General features: G+C 44.3%; 1 protein-coding gene across 4 annotated transcripts in view; it reads left to right on the forward strand.

Moving 5' to 3' along the window:
- Positions 1–395: 395 nt before the first annotated feature.
- LOC122563049 (ETS domain-containing protein Elk-4-like) overlaps positions 396–8,333 on the forward strand; it is a 60,198-nt gene continuing 52,260 nt past the window's right edge. For 2 of the 4 annotated variants that reach the window (XR_006315475.1, XM_043716385.1), the window contains exon 1: positions 397–1,167. The gene's annotated coding sequence lies outside the window, so the exon portion shown is untranslated. Of the gene's footprint in view, positions 1,168–8,333 lie in introns of all 4 variants that reach the window. The other 2 variants (XM_043716383.1, XM_043716384.1) reach the window with 2 other exon arrangements.

Here is an 8,333-nt window from a genome sequence, read left to right on the forward strand (position 1 = left end):
CAGAAATTCACCAAAGATCCTGGAACAGCACCTTCCAAACCCAACACCACTTCCATCTGGAGGTACAAGGGCAGCAGATACTTGAGAACCCCACCCCCTCCAAGCCACTCACCTTGGTGATTTGGAAACACATAGCTGTTCCTTCAATAGGGCTAGGTCAAAGTCTTGGCACTCCCTACCTCCCTGACAACAGTCCGGGAGATCCTACACCAAACGGATTGTGGAAGTTCAAGAAGACTGCTCTTCACCGCCTCCTCGCGGTTTATTAAGGATGGGCAAGAAAAACGCGCAACCATCCACACGCAAAAGTGACGATTAAAAATAACTCTTCAATCAAATATCTTCATAAAGGCCTTTATAGGGTCACTCTTGATTTCTCCTTTTCCAGTTAGACGAAGCCTAGGTCTAACGCCTTCGTTTAGAGGAATATCACGCCTGTGAGGGTAAATATTGCAGCTCGTTAATTCCTAACTTGTTCCATTGCGTTGCGCCAATCCACGTGTCTCTCTCTAGGACGCCGCGGACATCCGCAGCTGAGCTGACAGCTCCCAGGAACCGAAAGGAAATCGATCAGGAGAAAGAAGGAGCGGGGAAGCGAGTGGGGACAAACACAGAAATCGACAGAGGGGCAACAACACAAGGAGAGGGTTATGAACGAAGGGGAGAGGGAGAGTTGTCAGAGGTTAAGCAGTTGCCTCCTGAGGGTGGGGAGGTGGAGTGAAGGGAGTTGTGGTGGTAGGGGGTGGGGGGAATGCACAGAAAATCTGGCGTGAGGTGGTTCTGATCTCTCTCTCTCCCCCCTCCCCCCCCCCCCCACACACACACAGGCTGACAGGGAGAAGCACTCCCCACCCACCCCGCGCTGGAGAAAGCCCTGACCCCTAAAGTGACAGGAGACACCGTGATATTAACACGGGGAGGAGGTGGAGGCGAAGGGAATTGACAAGAGCTGAAACTGATCGGCAGGGAGAGCCGATGCCAACAGCTCCCGCTTCACAGGGGGAAGTTCTCCCCTCCAGACCCCAGTAAAACGACCGGAGAAGGATTTCTGCCATTGTCAAAAACAGGATTGTTTTGATTCGGTTTTAATATTAATAGCATGATCACCCTGGAACTGCCGAACCCGGAATTCACTGAGAGAGAGACCTGGCTCGCTGGAGTTGGGGGGTGAGTGTCTTTGTATCTGTTTGCATTTTATTGTCTCTTTGCAACATTGTTTCCTTTCCTTTTGTTCTCGGATAATTTGTAACAAAATTGTAATTTAAAAAAAAATCACTGTGTTACAATGTATCGAGCTAGCGGATGTAGCGAATTCGAGTCCAGCTTGTCTATGTGGTGAAGTGGGGAGTTAATTAAAAGGGTTTGGCAAATGACTACTAGAAAACAAACGGACAAAAAATTATATAAAACCAAACTGACGATGTAGCTGGGGTTTAGGAATGGGATTACATATAATTGCCTAAACAGACGAGTTGTATTTGAATTCCGAGATTGTTTCTCCCCTTGATGTAAACTCTCACTGGACCTTGTATAGGCCTGGGGCTGCACCTTCGATTATTTTGCCTGGCACTTTATCTTATCGCTTCCTTTGTAAAATTTCTTTTCCTGCCCACTCCCCCAACGAATCTCTTTCTTCAAATCCCAAATGTCACGGAAGGAGATTCGCTTCCCTCTTAAAGAAACTGATCAGGAATTTGGGTTAAGAGTTGTGGCTGTTTGGATTACATCCGAACAACGTTCCTGCTGCTCCACCGATTATCCTCAGGGAAGTGTGTGCGCGCCTGTGCGGTTGGAGAGCGGGAGGGAGGGTACAATTCCGGTGTGTTGCTTTCTCCCTCACCAGGCAGGCATGCATTTATATAGCGCCTTTCACCAATAAGTGTTTCAAAACACCCCACAGCCAATTAATTTACCTTTCAGTACGAGAATTACAAAGTCAGTCTTGCACCCGCCCACAACTAGCAATGTAGCCGTGGCTAACCAATCTGTTTCTGTGATATTGAGAGGGAAATGTCGGCCAGGGAGACCTTCACCTGACAGAGCAGGAAGGTAGTGCCTTGGTTTAACACTTCATCCTGAAGACAAGGCAATACTCGCTCAGTACGGCACTGAAGTGTCAGCTTTGGGTGCCGTGCTCACCTTCCCCTCCTGAATGTCTGGGGTAGGCACAGGGTCATAGCACAGCAGAGTTGTAGAGGACCATGTGACAGTGGCACAAGGAGATGTGGGACCAGGAAATAAAAGAAAAGAAATAGCCAATGCTTGAAATCTGAAACAAAATCACACAGAAATTACTGGAGAAACTCAGCAGGTCTGACAGCATCAGTGGACAGAAAGCAGAGTTAGTTTCCAGTCCAGCCCTTCATCAGAACTGACAGTAGCGAAGAAAAGTAGTTCATTGCTGATGTTGGAGACAGGTGGGCGGAGAGGACTGTGTGGATAGATGAAGATGGAACTCAAAGAGAGAGAGAGAGAGAGTGACAGACAAGGGGAGGGATGGTAGTAAGCTAGGGAGAAAGATAAGCTGGTAATGGAGTGGCTGTGCTCAAAACAACGTATGTCAGGACAGGGCCCAGAGTGGGTAAATGAAGGCTGCACAGTTGTCAAGCAGAACATGAGCTGCTGTTCTTCCAGTTTACACTGAGCTTCACTGCAGGAGGCCTGAGACAGAAATGTTGGCCAAGGGAACACGGTGATGTGTCAAAGTGGCAGGCAGCTGGAAGCATGGGGTCATTTTAGAGGCCAGACTGTAAGTGTTCCACAAAACGGTCACCCAGTCTGCTTAAAACACACACATGGGGTGGGAATCCTGCTGTGAACACAGTGGTGGTAATATTCAGCTCAGTTGCCACATTGGTGCCCCAATGGGTTAAAATGGATTCAAGCCAGGGGGTACACCAGGTACAACAATACAGAGGAGGCATGTGTTCCTGAATAATAACATGGAGAATGATGGTGTGGCCACCAAGTAAAGTAGGCTTGTCAGAAAACAGTGAGAGCAAAGCTGGAGGCTGAATTATCTTCACAGTAATCACTCCCACATAGTCATTATTTTTAACAGTAATAACTTGTGTTATTTATACAGCAGCTACACTGAAGTCGGAGCTATCGTTAGAGAGTGGGTAGGTTTGCAGGTGTCGTAGGCAATGCTGCTAGTCAGTGCAATAGGCAGTCCACTCTGAACTGATTAGTTATCTGATTGAGCCTCACGAATAGCTGTCATTCTCAAGCCTGTCTGTCTAACGTTCCTCTGTCTTAAAGGATACATTACTGTAAACAGTTCATGGATCCAGTTAAAATATCAGAGGAATGGAATTCAAGGGTGTTAATTATCACAAACAAAAATGTATTTGTGTGCAAGTAGGTTTTCTCCTTGCAAGAAAAGAAGAATACAGAAAATTGGGTAATGGACAAAAAAATGTGTCGGAGCAGGAAGGAGATGGTGATGTGATGGTATTGTCACTGGTTACTATTGCAAGCAAATCTGGGTCACTGGTTCAAATCTCACCATGGTGGCTAGTTGAACTCAATTACTGAATCTAGAATTTTAATTAGTCTTGGTAATGGTGTCTATGAAAATCAATTGTTTAAACAATCTGGTTCATAAATGGTAGGAGATCTGCCATCCTTTACCCTGTCTTACCTACATGGGAGCTGGAAATGTGTTGCTGGAAAAGCGCAGCAGGTCAGGCAGCATCCAGGGAACAGGAGTGATAGGTCAGACTGGGGTGGGGGCGGAGAGGTCGGGAAGAAGATCTCAGGTTGGGAAGGCGGTGAGGGAGGAGGGACTTGGGGCGTTACCTACATGGGACTCCACTGTTGACTCCTAACTGCCCTCTGTGATGGCCTCCCAAGCTGCTCAGTTCTAATGAAGGGTGACAAATGCTCGGTTAGCCAATGATATCCATGGAAGAATGAAGAAAACAAAGCTGCCATTCAGGCATACCTTAATTTGATCATTAGCGGACCTGTAACTCAACTCCATTCACCCACCTTCACTCTGTACTTCTGAATATTCCCATGTCGTACACACCAAGCAATCTCAGGCTTGAGAATTTCAATTGAGCTCCAGCCTCAACAGCCGCTTGGTGGAGAATGGTTCCGAATTACCACTCACATTTGAGTGAAACCCTTTCTGATTTGACTCCTGAATTGCTGTCTCAGGCCTCCTGCAGTGCAGCTCATTATAAGCTGGAAGAATAGCATCTCATGTTCTGCTTGACAACTGTGCATAATTAATCTGCATTCCCCACAAGAGGAATTGCCTGATCTGCATCTATCCTAACAACCCCTTTGAACATTATTAAATGCCTCTATAAGATCACCTTTCATATTTCTAATCATGATAAGGCACATCTCGGGTTTATGTAACCTGTCCTCCTTGTTCTGCACCAGCAGTATACTGATCCATAGGCATTTTACCAAGATCTTGCTGGGGTCCAGAATTTAATAAGCACTTATATTGCTCTTTTCACAATCTCAGGAGATCGCAAAACATTTTACTGTCATTGAAGCATTTCTGAGGTTCCTTGCGCATATTTAAGGATGGGCAAGCTAGATGTTTGATTAGTCTGGGGAATCCAAGGATAACAGGGAAAATGCAGGAAGGTGGATGTGAGGAATGTCGGATCAACTGTGATCCTATTGAATGGTGGAGCAGGCTTGAGGGGCTGAATGGCCTACTCCTGTTTCTGTTTCTTATGGTCTAATAGTCTTCGTAATGTGATTTAGGAAATTTGGCAATCAATTTATGTGCAATAAGGATCCACAAAAATCAGAAAATATGTTCAGGCAGTAAGTTTGCTCGCTGAGCTGCAAGGTTTGTTTTCAGACGTTTCATCACCATGCTAGGTAACATCATCGGTGAGCCTCTGGCGAAGTACTGGTGTTCTGTCCTGTTTTCTATTTATGTGTCTTGGTCTGTTCAGGTGGGCAATATCATTTCCGGCTATTTTTCTCAGAGGGTGGTAGATGGGGTCCAAATTGATGTGTTTATTGATAGAATTGGAACTCCATCAATAAACACATCAATTTGGACACCATCTACCATCCTCTGAGAAAAGTAACCAGAAATGATATCACCCACTGTAACAGACCAACACACATAAATAGAAAGCAGGACAGGACACCAGAGGCTCACCGATGATGTTACCTAGCATGGTGATGAAACGTCTGAAAACAAGCCTTCCTGCTCATTGAGCAAACTTACAACCTGAACCTCAACCTGAGCTACAAATCTTCTTAAAAATCACAGGAAAGTATATGTTAGTGATGGCAGTCATGGAATAAATATAGGTCAGAATAAGTCTTCTTCAGAGAGTGTAAGGGATCTTTTACAGAAAAGACGATTTAAGGTTTCATTAGAAAGATAGCTTCTCTCTGTGTAGCACTCCTCCTTTGCTGGCATAAATTTTATGTTCAAGCTCTCGGGAGTGATGTTTTGATTCAAGGCAAGAGCGCGACCCACTGAGCCATTACTGACACTGAATCATGGCCTTGATTTTACTCAAACGGGGGTATCTCGCATTGTGCCTGGGTAACCTTGGCTGGTTACGTTTACTCTGTAAAAGGTATTCTCCAAAAATTTGTTGAAAGTGTGAGAATACAATAGTGTGGTGAACGCCATGGGACTGTTAACCCATCAATACCAAAGTCAGTCTCCTTTATTGAAAATTGAAATCAAAAATTGAGAAATAGAGAGGTCAGACTGAGAACACGAAGAATTCCTGACAAATCAGTTACATGAAATAAAATAGAGGGGGAGGGAGAAATGATTGGATTCAGAGAAAGAGGAAAAAAGAAACAGTAAAGAAAACCAAGAAAAATTACTTTTGAAATTGGTCATTTTGAAAATCTCCCCATAAAGTTCAAATCCTTGGGGAGTGAATCTCCACACTTACAATCATTCTCTTTCTGGGCAGGAGAGTTTGGCTGACGGTAATTAACAATTATCACATTATTAAAAGGGGACCTGTGTTTTTAATTACTAGACTGAAATTCTGGTGCATTTGATGGGTAATTAATGTTCGCATGCAGCAACTTGAAGAAACTCACAGGGAGGTCGAGTGAGATGCTATTTACATGCAGCGGATGGTGTAGCAGTGCAAATTAACCAATAATTTGTGGTGGTTAGCATTTCACGGGATATCTTTTTCTTGCTACAAGTTCCTGACTGATTTGTGCATAAGTTGTGTGTGTTGATCATAACCTATTATTTCTTGATCCTATTTTCATTCAGATGTCCATTTCCCCCTCTCACTCCATTGCCTAAAGCAGTGGGAAAGTTAAGACACATTCCACACTAATGTATTACTCAGAACCCTACAGTCATCTATTACATCAAGAGAATAATTTGTGTGTAAAACAATAAAAGAAACACACAGCAGCAGCAATCTGTAATTTGGGATTTGTACTGCAGACGGCTGTGCAGAATTAATCAAATGTATCATGTTTGTAATTGAGAGGTTGGGCATTCATTACTACAACCTTCAGGATTACCTGCTTTTGGCCTGCTCTTGTCTCAGTCTACACAGCCCATTCACTGAGGGGTGACCTTGTAGAGGTTTATAAAATCATGAGGGGCCTGAATAGGGTAAATAGCCAAGATCTGTATCCAGGATAGGGGAGTCCACAGGAGGGCACAGGTTTAAGGTGAAAGGGGAAATCTTTAAAAGGGACCTAATTGGCAACTTTTTCATGCAGAGGGTGGTGCGTGTATGGAATTAGCTGGAAGAGGAAATGGTGGAGGCTGGTAGAATTCCAATACTTAAAAGGCACCTGGATGGGTATATGAATAGGAAGTGTTTAGAGGGATGTGGGCCAAATGCTGGCTAATGGGATGAGATTAATTAGGATATCTAGTCGGCATGGACGAGTTGGACTGAAGGATTTGTCTCCAATGCTATACAACTTTGTGACTCTATGGCACTGGGTCAATCTTGCCTTAGGCAGGATTAAATTAGTTTAAATATTGTTTAAATTAAACGTAACCTTTATTATTTTTTTAAAAAAGCAAAGCTTTTCATATGTTTGACATTAGCCTGCATTTTTATTCAATGTTTGCTGGCAATTTGTTCTGGAATTGGAAAGATTGAAGTTCATCCCCATTGCCCAGGGTGCAAAGGGAATGGTTTTGTAGGAGGTACATTCTGAGGAACCTGGCCATTGTCAGTTCATGATCATGACTGACATTAACATTTAAGGCTTCATAACTCCCTGGGTTAGAGAACTCATGAGCACAACCCACAGAGGAGGGATAGGTACTGTTGAGGAAGCAGGGAGGCTGCAGAAGGACTGGGCCAGGCTAGGAGAGTGAGTAGGTTATGCACTCTGGTTGGAGGAATAGAGGCAAGGAAAAGCTTCAGAAATTTGAAATACAATGGGACTTAGGAGTCATAGGTCAGGATTCTCTTGAGGTTAACCCACAGCCACAGGTTCAGCATTTCCAATTGATCCAATGTTAGCATTTGTTTTGAGAGGCTACAATATGAGAGCAGAGATGTACTGCTGATGTTGTATAAGGCTCTGATCAGACCTTGTTTGGAATATTGGGAGCAGTTTTGTGCCCCATATCAAAGGAAGGATGTGCTGGCCTTGGATGGGGTTTAAAAAGATAGGGGGGGATCTGATTGAAACTTACAGAATACTGAAAGGCCTGGATAGAGTGGACGTGGAGAAAATGTTTCCAATAGTAGGAGGGACTAGGACCCAAGGACTCAACATCACAGTGAAGTCATGTCCCTTTAGAAATGAGATAAGGAAGAATTACTTCAGCCAGGAGCTGTGAATCTGTGAAATTCAGCATTGCAGAAGATAGTGGAGGCCAAGTCATTAAGATAGAGATAGATAGGTTCTTAATTAGTAAAGGGATCAAAAGTTACAACAAGAAGGCAGGAGAATGGGGTTGAGAAATATATTAGCCATGATGGAATGGCAGAGCAGGCTTAATGTGTAGAACGATCGAATTCCCTGCTTTATTTTATGGTGAGTGTGTGTGTTTCTGTGATTGTGCGCATGTCTTTTGGGGGATATTATTGGGACCACGAGATCATTATCTTAAAATTAGGCCATTCCAGATTGCTTTTAGGAAGGGAAAAAGTGAGGACTGCAGATGCTGGAGATCAGAGCTGAAAATGTGTTGCTGGAAAAGCGCAGCAGGTCAGGCAGCATGTCCTTGGTGGAGTGGGAAGGGGAGTTAAAGTGTTGGGCTACGGGGTGATTGGGTTGGTTGGTCCGGGTGTCCCAGAGGTGTTCTCTGAAACGTTCCGCAAGTAGGCGGCCTGTCTCCCCAATATAGAGGAGGCCACATCGGGTGCAGCGGATGCAATAGATGA

Source organism: Chiloscyllium plagiosum, chromosome 26 (assembly GCF_004010195.1).
Source record: "Chiloscyllium plagiosum isolate BGI_BamShark_2017 chromosome 26, ASM401019v2, whole genome shotgun sequence".
Lineage (NCBI taxonomy): Eukaryota > Metazoa > Chordata > Chondrichthyes > Orectolobiformes > Hemiscylliidae > Chiloscyllium > Chiloscyllium plagiosum.